The following is a 12,841-nucleotide window of genomic DNA, read 5'->3' as shown; positions in this document are numbered from 1 at the left end:
CCTCGATCTCATTTGGGAGAAGGACCACCTTGTCGGTCGCTGTCGTCACCAGGGTTCCTTTTTTTTTGTTGAAAATTTAGTGAGTTGGCCCATTTAACCCACAGCCTATAACGAGTTGGGTCGGATTGAAGTTTTCCCAACTCATTAGTTAAATGAGCCAGCCCGCCCCATTCCGTTTAGAGATGGGTTGTGGCAGGTCGAGGCAGACTGGCCCGTCTTGATAGTTCTAGTTGGGTCTGGATCCAATATCAGGATCCGATTAAGAAATCGAATCGAATCAGGATCACTCATGATCCAATCCGATCCGATCCATTTGCATCCCTAGTCATCTTGGTTTCATATATTAAAACATAAAAATATTCTCTCGGGAGACAAAGTAACGTTCATAAGATCCTTTTCAAATCCATAACATGAAGTCTTGTATATTAGGCTCTCCTCTTCTATGAATAAATGCATTAGGATGATCGAAAACTCCAAGCTAGTAATTCATTAGCTAATTAGAAGCTACAAATATACTAATAAAGCTATCATGCATGCATTATGATGATCGAAAACTCCTAGCTGGTAATTCATTAGCTAATTAGAAGCTACAAATGTACTAATAAAGCTATCATGCTTTTACTTCAGACAGCTTTATACATTCTCGATTGATTCAAGAAAATCTGAGTCAAACATATCTTGCAAATCATCAATAATAAATTAATGTCATGGCATGAACTGCATTTGGTATGCAGATAATCCCATAATCAAAAGAAAATAGCGGTGCAACTTGAGTTAAGCTCAATCTAAATATACTTGCTTAATCTACTAATTAAGTAATTTTTTTGGATGAGGTTTTACATTGTTATAAATGGCATCCAAATAGATTTATCCTATTATCTATATGAATCAAAGAATACTACAGCATAGGCCCATCAGGCTAACCATGAGCTAAACCTAATATTTGTGATTGATTTGTAGTGTTTGTGATTTAATTTAAATAGATTTAGTTTTTTGACTTGACAAGTATGCCAAGACTTACATATGAAGGATATATGAGAATCCATGCATCTTACATATCTTTATAAAACCCAAAAATCTAAATAATATATCTAGAGTAAATTTTTTGGATGATGTTCTATAGTTGTCACGTCCCCGATCTGAGATTGTGAATCGAAGATCATGACAACCGCCGTATACTCAAAGAAAACTCTTCCCATAAGCATGTAAGGCATCTTATCATGCTATCCTAAAACAACAGCAGAATAATTAGTCAATAATTTAAATCCAAAACATAACGATCTAAATTTTTTTCTTTAATATCTCAATAATTTTAATAATGATTCATAAGCCTTATATCAAATTCAATAATACTTTTAACCTAAAATAAAAGTACGAAGATTCTACTTCTGATCACTCTTCCATTTATATCTTATATCATCTTAATTCCTCAACATCTGTAAAAATAGTAAAATAGGAGGTAATGAGCTAGACAGCTCAGTAAGCAATGATCACTTTCAACAGATTTCATCAGACATTTAAGTAAATAATCATTTATAGAAAATAAACATATCGAGTTCATCAATTTAAAATTAATTTCGATTATACAATATAGTTTATGTCAAATTTATTTTTTTTTCAAAATTCGAGTTTCTTTTGAGATTTCAATTTCTTTCATTCTTAAATTATTTTCGTCAACCATGAGCTATGATCATATTTTTCTTGTGGCAGGATCATAACACAGCGTATCTTCTTGCGGTGAGCTGCGAATCATCTAGCAGTAAAGTCTTTCGGAACCGCTGGTCTCTCTGGCGGTTTGTCGCTGGTCTCTCTGGCGATTTGTCGCTGGTCTCTCTAGCGACATAAACTCTCAGGATAAATCAATTGCCAACGTATATGCCCCTATTGGTGGGGTCCTTTACATAGTCAGGTTGTCAATTCATATTGTTCTTATATCAAAATTCTTCATAAATTATGTTTCATATTCTAATTTCAATAAGAAAATATATAATAATGTAGTATCGAAATCAATCAATATAATGCATCATGAAATCAATATGTTTAATCATGTTTCATCATAACATTTCAAATAAGATATTTTTATAATAAAATATCATTTCATCCAATTCATGCATTATTTCTCAAATCATATCAGAAAAATATATTATAATTTACTGATAAATCTAAAAAAAATGAAACATTACTTACCTCGAACGTATTCCAATAAATCCACATAATTCTATAAATTTTCTTCCAAAATTCTTCAGTTCATAAACTATATCACAATATCCGATTATCAAGTGTCAATGATACCTATACGAGATCAAATTCAATAATCAGAAAGAATATGAATATCATATTTCAATGGTTTAGATTGGGTCTGATCATCTAATTTCATCTAATCAAGATCTAATTAGGACATAAATGATCCAAAGTTTGACTATCGGATCAAATCGGATTTGAAGTGATAAGATCGAGATTTCTTCATTGATTTCATAAAAATCAAGTGAAAAGAGAAAATCAGAGGAGAGAGAATTTATGAGGTACAATTTGAATTGATCAGGTGACACAATCCAACATTATGATTGGTCCAATATTTTGATTGATGAAATCAACATGATCAAATCAAATCATGGCTAGATCAGGATCATGGATGATCCAATTTAAATATTCATGGTCTGATCAAGGTGAGTGTTAACACACTGTCCAACAATCATAGATCAAGATTCTTTATCAGATCAGAAATATTAAAAAAAAAAATTCATTGATAAATCGATCAAGAGAGAAAAATCGATCGAGAGAGAAATACTTTAGAGAGAGAAAATTTTTAAGAGAGAAAATTCATCTTGAACTTCTCAGACGATATGATTCAACAAATCTGATCAATCAGATCAAATCATGCTAAGATTATCATGTGGATAATTCAATAAAATCATGAAAAATAAAATCTTAAAAATATCTAATTTGATCAAAGTGGGTGTCGGTGTACCGTCCGACGATCGCAGATCAAAAATTCATCACTAGGATCATTTAAATTCATCATCATTCTTCTCAAAATTTTAGAAAATCTTAAGAGAAAAAAATAATCTAAAGAGAGAAAGTAGAGAGAGAAAGTCCAATTCTAGAGAGAGAAAATACTAGTTCAGGCTGAAGGGAGAGAGGAAAGTTAGAGAAACTCTCTTTTTCATATTTTATTATTTATATCATTATTTATTTTTTTTTTCTTCTTCTTCTTTTTTCTTCACAAGAGAGAGAGGTGAGAGAGTCCTATTATTTTATATAATTTTTTTTATTTTTTTTTAATTTTTTAATTTTTCTACTTTTTTTTCTTCTTCTTCTTCTTTTTTATTTCTTTTTCTTTTTCTTCTTCTTTTCTTTTTTCTTTTTCCTTCTTCTTCTTTTTCTTTTCTTTTTTTCTTTTTCTTTTCCTTCTTCTTCTTCTTTTTCTTTTCTTCTTCCCAGGCTTTCTTTGGGCCGAAACAGGGACCTCACAATCCCCTGTTGGCTGGCCGACCGATAGCGCAACCGGCAAGGGAGTGGCCATCGACAGAAGGGTGGCGACCCACCATCCAAGAAAATACAAATTCGGTGGCCAGCGGTGACCACCGATGCTAAAACCCAATTGAAATCAAAATTTCTTTCTCAAAGAAATTCGATGACTTCGATCGCCGACGAGCATGCACACTGGCACAGAAAGAAAGGAGGAGAAGAGAGGAAGGGGAGGAGGCTTACCTTCGATGCCGGCGAAGCTTTCCGGCATGAAAATTAGACGGGCACGGAGCCGGTCTTCCGTGATGATTTTCCGACGATTGCCGCCGATGAACTTCGGGATTTTCAGTGGAAGAGAGAGAGGAGGGATCTCCTCCGTAAATAGAGCCAGAGGGGGACTCTTTCTGACTCTGGTTAACAGTTGGTGAGAGGAGGAAGAAGACTCCCTTTGGGAGTTTTCTCCTCTGTTTTTTCTTCTTCTTATTTTTTTTTGTTTGGGCTGGATTTGTTACATGGGTCGGATCATCACAGTAGTTTTAGAGGACACGCAAAACTTAAACGGTGAAAAGCTAAAAATAGAAAGAGAAGTGGTGAACCCCATGCTATGTATGTTCGGGAGACTAGTCTTGCTTGCTTTACCATGATTACATATTTGGTCATGAAAGTTATCCATCTTTCCTTAAATATGTTGTTACATTCTGTTGCGGCCAATCCCCTCGTCGCCTGATCGCCAGGAGCGAGCGTCTGCAAAAGAAGTCTGCACTGATCGGAGGTGGCTCCAGCGGGGACCCTCCGACGGTCAAGTCAGAGAGAAGACTAGGCAACAGTAGAAAAGAATCAAGGAGCTCAGCGAGAGAGAGTGAGAGAGCGAGAGCTAGAGAGGAAGAGTTCAGGGGTTTCGAAAGGAACCTCCTTCAGCACTATTGCCTTCTCCATTTTATAGTAGAGCGCGGCATGATGCCGTCATTAATGGCGGAGACAATGGGAGAGTTGTCAAATCGTCAGAGACTGTCAGAGTCACCGTAGGGCTGTCAAGTCACTGTGGGGCTATCAAATCACTAGAGTTGAACCATGCCTTAGGTGGGACAATATCCCAGGGTGGCTACTCCACACGCCTTTCTCAGGGTGGCGGCCCACAGCAGTCGTACGGTATTTGGGGGAACCGACCGACTGTATGTCGGTGTCTGGCTGAGAAATGTCGGGTGAAAGCTCAGGGACCCTCCGACGGATAGTCGGAGGTGTTGCGGGAGTCGGATATCGGACTCCACAGTTCGGCCAGTCGGGAATGGAGAGGGTCAGCCCGACCGACATATATTCGATCAGACAGCGTCGGCAGTCGTCGGTCGGTGTGGTCGGTAGAGTCGGGTGCCGATCAGGTGGGCTCGACGGTGAGTCAGCGTGAGAGGGACCGATCGGCATATCCCAACAGTTGCCCCCCCACTCTTGAGTCGGATGGTGTGCTGGCCAGCGTCCTTGCGCGGACGATGGCATTGGAAGAAAGGAGTGGATATCCATCGCATTAAGTCCTCACTCTGACGACCGTACCGTTGGTTGGTCCGGTGTCAAGCATCTTACGAGTGTCAGACATCTCGTCCCGTCGGTGTCGGATGTCCCGTCCCATCGGTGTCAGGCATCTCGTCCCGTCGGTGTCGGACGTCCCGTCGGAAATGGAAACCGTCGTTTCCACCGTCTCTTCGGGAACGCGAAACGCCATGACCTTTCCACCGCATGGCAGGTGGCCATTGGGTCGGGTCCGCTCAAGCGGATGGAGGTGACGTGGCCCGATCTGAGGGTAGGTGCGTCGAACCGTCGGGCCGAAGGAAGGCCCAGATGTCGCCACATGTCACGATCTGGGAGATCCTCGCTGGTCGTGCTTTCATCTCGATCGTCGGGGGGTGCTATATATACAGGGTCACCTGCATCCGGATTTTTACTTTTCAAATTTGTTGTCGAAACTCTGGTTGAGCGGTCCCTTGCCTCAGGTAACTGTCTCCGTTTTCCCCCCTCAGGAAATCTTTTTCCCTAGGAGCCTTCATCGTTGTCCTTCGTCTTCTTCCTTGCTTCCTCATGGTCCTCTTCCTTCTTCTTCTTATTCTCTGACTTTTGTTCCAGCGTAATGGCTAGAACATCTCCACGAGGAAGTCGGTCGGAGAATCCGACTGACGATTCTCGATCGACCCCGGAGGTGGAGGTCTCTTCACTTTTGGGGCCGAACGTTGATCGACTCCGGGAGCAGTACTGCATCCTGGAGCAGTTTCAGCTGTTCGCCCCTGGAGCCAATGGTCGGGTTAACAGCCCGCCTGAGGGCCAGGTGGCCTTCTACGTCGAGGACCTCCGGGTCGGTCTTCGCTTTCCGATTTTGAAGTTCATCCAGAATATGCTGGACTACTACGGGCTATGTCCGGCGTAACTTGCACCCAACTCAGTCCTGCTGGTAGTCAGCTTCGTCCTGTTGTGTCGGCTTTTGCCGACCAACCCTCGGATTTCACTCTTTCGAGCTTTTTTTGTTCTCCGACCCCACCCTAAAGCCCGAGGGTGGTGGTATTTCAATCCTCGGAAGGGTCTCTCCTTTATCACCGATCTTCCATCGTCAATTCATGGATGGAAGAACCAGTTCTTCTTCGTCTCTTCTTCCGTTCCTTGGGGGTTCCCTACCCGTTGGGGGGACCCCCGAACCTAACCAAACGAGAATAGTTGGGTGGAGGTCGGGGACCGGGAAGACTTCCACCATCTGAAGGATATCTCGGTGTCGAAGCAGAAGGAGCTCGTTACCGAGCAGGCCTTGTACGACACCAGCCTCAGCTCGGTTCCTCGCCTAGGTCTGTGTCTTTGCTGTTGTTGTATTTTTTTTTTCGATGTTGATCGCCTGTTTTCGTTGCAAATTTGCCACCAAGGACGAGGTTGACGGCAGCCGACATCCGACAGCATGCGGCACGCAAGAGGCCGGCGCAAGGGGCCGAACCATCGTGGCCTCCCAAGAGGCCTCAGGTAGCTCTGTCGAGCGAGCCGACTGGGGCGGAGGCGGGGCCCGACTCTGAACGCGCATTGGATCGGGAGCCCGTCATTGCACTGTCGGTGCCAACGGTGCCCGTTGAAGTCCCGTCCGAGGAACCATCGGTCGAGGGAGCAGCCTCGCCCGAGGGACAGGCGATCGAGGAATCGATCGAGGGTGTGCCGACTGCTCAGCCGGTAGAATAGGTTCGGGAAGAGGCGTACGAGCCCGAACAACCTGCGTCAGTGACTGCCGCACCTTCGGGAGGGACCCAGTCAGGCTCGAGCATGCCCTCCTTTTCCGACGTCAGGGCCTGGGTGTCCGCACGGGGGAAGGCCCCGATGGCATCCGATGACGACAGGAGGTCGGCCGGGGGCGGAGCGTCGACCGACTCCCTGTTTTTTGAAGGGACATCGGCCCTGGCCAACCATGACTTGGCCAGGAGGCTATGCCAGGCACTCATCCTTCCGGCCGACATCGAGGCTATGAAGAATCAGTGGATATCCGACATGCTATCCTCCTTCTACCCGACTATGATCCGGGTAAGACTTCCTCTTTTTCATTTTTGTTATCGTTTTTCGTAAGTTCGGTCTTCTGATGGTCGGCTTCATCTTTTGTAGCTGATTTATAACATATCCGAGCTGGAGGCCAGATATTGAAGATTCGGCGATCTACGCGCGGCCTGGAAGGATAAGACCATGGCTGTCGAGGTTGATAAGGTCATATTGGTCGACCAGCTGCAGCAGTCGGTCGATCGGGAGGCCCGGCTTGAGGGGGAGATCTCCCGCCTCACCGAGGAGGTCTCCCGACTCACAGGCGCTCTGGTCGCTTCAGAGACCGAGTTGCAGTCGGCCCGGGATGACGCCAAGCGGAAGTCCCGCACCATTCGCCGGCTGTGCCACGAGCAGGATGACTTCGCCAAGGAACACAAGGCCGAACGCGAGCAGCTCCGAATAAGCCTAGGAAACCTCGCTAAGGCTGAAGAGAACCTGTCCACCGCTAAGGCTGAAGAGAACCTGTCCACCGCTCAGGCTGATGCAGACATAGCAAGGGTGGAGGCGGAGTCGGCAAAAGAAGCCATGGGTCGGGCCGTGGAGGACTTCCACGACTCCGAGTACCGGGAGGAACTTCTGGAAGGCGGTTTCCTCTCGTACCGAGTAGGGTACGAGGATGCTCGGGAAGTCGTCCGGAGCTTGTATCCGGAGCTCGACCTTAGTAGCATCATCCCACCAGAGTCGGAAGCCCAAGCTGTGGAGGAGATGGCTGACCCATCGTCGGGAGATCGCACCACCATGGTGGAGGCCGACGCAGACCAGTCTACCGAAGGCCAGGCGGCTCCGACTCCCGAAGCAGCCCCGACCCCTGAAGCCCGAGTGGATGCACCGACCGCCCCCAATCTTCGCCTGATGGAGGAAGCCGACTCCGAGGATTAGTCGGTCTTTTGTTTTTACTTTTGTTCGGTATACTTGTAATCGGGCTTCGACCTAATTTTGTAAGCTTAGCTCGAGCTCCAATGAAATCAAAATCTTTTTAACTTTGACTTTTTCCCTCTGTCTCTATGTATTCTGAGATATGTCTTGTGTGATTCGCCGAAATGCTTTTGAACGCATAAGTCATGAACCCGACGTATTAGTTAGGACATCCGGTAGGACCCTAGGTAACGATCCGGAATAGTCGGTAGTGCATGCCATGGCAAAGGCAGAGCGAACTCTGACTTTAGATCAGCCTCCCGATTGTCGTATGACCCGACAGTCGAAGGCTTAAGTCAAACGCCCGTCGCTCGGGCGTGAGTCGGGCGTGTTCGTCGAGTCGTAGGTCGACCGACCTCCGGACATAGCTTGATGGCTGGATCATTCCGTAGGGCTCGGTAGTCGAATGTCGTCCGATGCGTTCAGCCGGATGGCATCCGATGCGTCCAGTCGAAAAAATGATGACAAGTCGAGTTCCCATTATCCAGACCTAGGTCAGGTACATACGTCGCACCGTGTGATAAACGGTGGTAAGTCGAATATCCTTCGATCGATCGTGACCTGGTCGGTAAGTCGCGAACGTGACATTGGTCGCGTTGGCGCTTTGCCTTTCTTGGCTGGGGCCAAGTCGGCAAGTTAGTTGGTCATTTCGTCTGAGAGTTTGACTGTAGAAGGAGTGCGACTCCCGTCGTTATGGATACATCGGTCCTTGTAAGTATCCAATGCGTCATTGGCGATCGGGCCGTTGATTTCTGATGGAACGTCGGGCCCAAGTCAGGGCTCGTACTTTTGGCGAGCACCAACCCTCAGTCGAAGAGTCAAGATTCCGGACTCCGAAATTTTGAAACTGAATTTGTATTCTGAATGAGGGGATACAAAGTTCACTGGTAGTACAACCTCAGATTGTCGGCATTCCAAGTCCGGAGGATGGCCGTTCCTTCTAGGGTCTCTAGTCGGTAGGCTCCCGGTCGGTAAGTGTCGACTATCTTGTAAGGTCCTTCTCAGTTCGGAGATAACTTCCCCTGGTCCAGGGGCTTCGAGACTTCCGCCTTCCTTAAGACCAAGTCTTCGGGTCGAAAAAGCTTCAGCTTAACCCTAGCATTGTAGTACCGGGCCACCTTCTGTCGGTAGGAAACCATACGGAGCTGCGCCTCACACCGAAGTTTGGGCAAGAGGTCCAAGTCGGCCCTCCGACACTCGGAGTTGCCTGGCTCACTATACTGCTCGACTCTGATCGACGGTAGCCCAATCTCTAGCGGGATCATTGCTTCCATCCCGTAGGCCAAGTTGAAGGGAGATTCTCCGATTGGGACACGGGGCATCGTTCGATATGCCCACAGAACAGAGGGCAGTTCCTCAACCCAGAGGCTCCTGGCTTCATTCAGTCTGGTCTTCAGTCCATGTAGAATGGTTCGGTTGGTTACTTTTACTTCGCCGTTGGACTGTAGATGTCCGACTGAGGTCAGCTTGTGCGCAATATGAAATCTTGTACAGAAGTCTCTGAAGTCCTGGTTGTCGAATTACCGTCCATTGTCGGTGATAATGGTGTGCGGCAATCCGAACCTGAAGATGATGGACTTCTGGATGAAGTCTTCCATCTTTCGCTCGGTGATTTGCGCCAGAGGTTCGGCTTCCACCCACTTAGTGAAGTAGTCAATTACGATGACTATGAACTTCCTCTGGCCAGATGCCGGAGGAAAAGGATCGAGTATGTCGATCTCCCACTAGGCGAAGGGCCACGGGGCGATAATAGGGATGATTTGGCTGGCTGGTCGGTGTTGTATGTTGGCATACCTCTGGCACGACTCACACCTCCGAACCAACTTAGCTGCATCCTTCCTCATAGTAGGCCAGTAGTAACCCTGCCGTAAGACTTTGTAGGCCAAGGATTTGCCCCCCAAGTGATTTTCGCAGATCCCTTCGTGTACTTCTCTGAGCGCGTAAGCCGCGTCGGTCGGTCCCAAGCATCTGAGCAAGGGGAGGGAGAATGATCTTTTGTAGAGTCGGCCATCCATTATCACGTATTGGGAGGTCGACCATCGGAGCCGTTTGGCCTCCGCTGGGTCTTCAGGGCTAATTCCGTCGGTCAGGTACCGAACAATCGGATCCATCCAGCTTGGTTTGGTCGCTAGTTGTAGCACCTCCTCGGCCCTGTCGATGCTTGACTGCTCGAGATTCTCCACGAACGTCCGACCCAAGGCATCGTAAGCTGAAGTCGCAAGCCTGGAGAGTGCATCGGCCCGAGCGTTCTCCGTCCTAGGGATGTGGGAGATCTCGAAATATTCGAGGTATGACACGAGATCTTTCATCTTTTGGAGATATTTTGCCATAGTCAGGTCTCGTGCCTTGAATTCGCCTTTGACTTGCCCCACGATCAGCTGGGAGTCGGAGAAGACCCTGAGGCTGTCGATCCCAAGCTCCTTCGCCATCCTCAAGCCAGCGAGGAGTGCCTCATACTCGGCTTGATTGTTGGAGGCTTTAAAGTCGAATCGGAGGGCGTACTCAGTGACCACCCCCTCCGAGTTGGTGAGCAGGAACCCGACCCCGCTCCCTCGAGCATTGGTAGCTCCATCGATGTGCAGCACCCAGGTAGACCCGGGGTCAGGCTCTGAGATTGCAACTTCTCCGGGGCTCCTACCTTCCGATCCTTGGTCGGTTGTCGGGCACTCCACAATAAAGTCGGCCAGGACCTGGACTTTCAAGGCAGGTCACGGTTGGTACTGAATGTCGAACTCACTGAGCCTCATTGCCCATTTCGCCAGTCGTCCCGATGTGTCGGGGCAGCGCAATATCGCCCTCAGGGGCTGGTCGGTGAGGACCACGATGGCGTGTGCTTGAAAATACGGATGGAGTCGTTGTGCAGACACGATCAGGGCGAATATCATCTTCTCCATCTTTGAGTACCGAGCCTCAGCATCGTGGAGTACTTTGCTGGTGTAGTATATAGGTTGATGGATTCGACTCTCGTTCTCTCGGACGATCACCGAGCTAACCACCTCAGGAGAAGTGGCCAAATAGAGGTACAGCATCTCTCCGACTTCCGACTTCACAAGCAGTGGCGGGGAGGTCAGGTACCTTTTCAGATCCTCAAAGGTCTGCCGGCACTCATCCGACCAAGAGAAGTCTTTCACCTGTCTCAGGGTTTTGAAGAATGGGAGGCATCTTTCAACCGATCGAGAGATGAATCGGTTGAGTGCGATGATTCTTCCGTTCAACTGTTGGATCTCCTTCTTGGTATCCGGGTGCCGCATGTCGATGATCGCCTTTATTTTCTCAGGGTTAGCCTCGATTCCTCGTTGAAAAATGAGGAACCCGAGGAACTTCCTCGAAGTCACCCCAAAGGCGCACTTAGTCTGATTCAGCTTCATCTGGTGTTGTTGCAGAGTGTGAAAAGTTTCTTCAAGATCTTGAACATGATCTGTAGTCTGCGTGCTCTTTACCAGCATGTCATCCACATACACCTCCATGTTGCGCCCGATTTGATCTTTGAAGACCTTATTGACGAGTCACTAGTAAGTGGCTCCGACGTTCTTCAGTTCGAAGGGCATTACTCTGTAGCAGTAAAGGCCCTTGGTGGTCATGAAGGCTGTGTGCTCCTCGTCTTCGGACGCCATCCGGATCTGATTATATCCGATAAAAGCATCCATGAAGCTGAGCAGTCGATGACCGGACGTCGCATCTACCAGCTGGTCGATTTTCGAGAGTGGAAAGCTGTCCTTCGGGCAGGCGCGGTTCAGGTCGGTATAATCGATGCAGATCCTCCAGCTCCCGTTGGCTTTTTTCACCATGGCAACATTGGCGAGCCAATCGGGGTATGCAGTTTCTCTAATGAAGCCTGCCTCGAGTAGCTTGTCCACTTCTTCGTCAATGGCCTTCTGTCTTTCGAGAGCAAAAGACCACTTCTTCTGCCACACCGGCCTCATTGCTGGGTCGATGTTGAGTCAGTGAGTCATCGTCTCCGAGGAGATGCCCGACATATCCACTGCTGACCAAGCGAATACGTCGGCATTGACCTTCAGCAGCTCCACTAGCTGTCATTGCTTGGGGTCGGATAACTGAGACCCGACCTAGACCACTCGTTCGGGATTCTCCATTATCAGGATGGGAATAAGCTATTCGGTCGGTTCACCCCGTTCTTCCTCTTCCCGTTGGTCCAACTTGTCGACCGTCAGGGAGCCCCTCAGTTCGTTGCTTTGAGCAGAGATCTGAAAGCATCAGCGAGCGAGCTATTGATCCCCGTGCATCTCCCCGACTCCATTTTTGGTTGGAACCCGAACCAGCAGATGATACGTCGAGACTATCGCCCTGAGGGCGTTTAGTCCGGGCCTTCCAAGTATGGTGTTGTAGGCCGAAGGTACTTGGACGACCACAAAGATCAAGTGGACTGTGCTTTGTCGTGGTTTAGTTCCAACTGTCATGGGCAAAGTAACTTCCCCTTCCACCATGACAGCATCTCCAACAAAGCCTACCAGGGGTGTAGAGACTCTCTTGAGCCGGTCAGCCGACAGTCACATTCGGGAGAAGGTCGAGTAAAACAAAACATTCGTCGAACTTTCATTATCAACAAAGGTCTTTCTTACATCATAATTGGCTATTATTGCCGAGACAACAACAGCATCGTCATGGGGAGTTTGGATACCCCGAACATCTTCATCTGTAAAAGTAATTACATCATCTTGGTACAGCTTCTTCATCGATTCTCCTCCAGCAGTCGTCCCCAGGCCCAGTCATTTGGAGATCATGTTGATGACCCCAGTCGTGGGCTGGTTATTCGTCGTTTCTTCAGTCGGTTGGGGTCGTCGATCGGAGACGGGTCGAGTCGGTGGGTTCCTCCGAAACTTGCCGAGATACCCTCGGCGTATGAGGGCCTCGATCTCATCCTTGAGTTGGATGCACTGCTCGATGTTGTGGC

The sequence above is a fragment of the Elaeis guineensis genome, chromosome 3 (assembly GCF_000442705.2).
Source record: "Elaeis guineensis isolate ETL-2024a chromosome 3, EG11, whole genome shotgun sequence".
Classification (NCBI taxonomy): domain Eukaryota; kingdom Viridiplantae; phylum Streptophyta; class Magnoliopsida; order Arecales; family Arecaceae; genus Elaeis; species Elaeis guineensis.
This window is presented reverse-complemented; position numbering follows the sequence as displayed.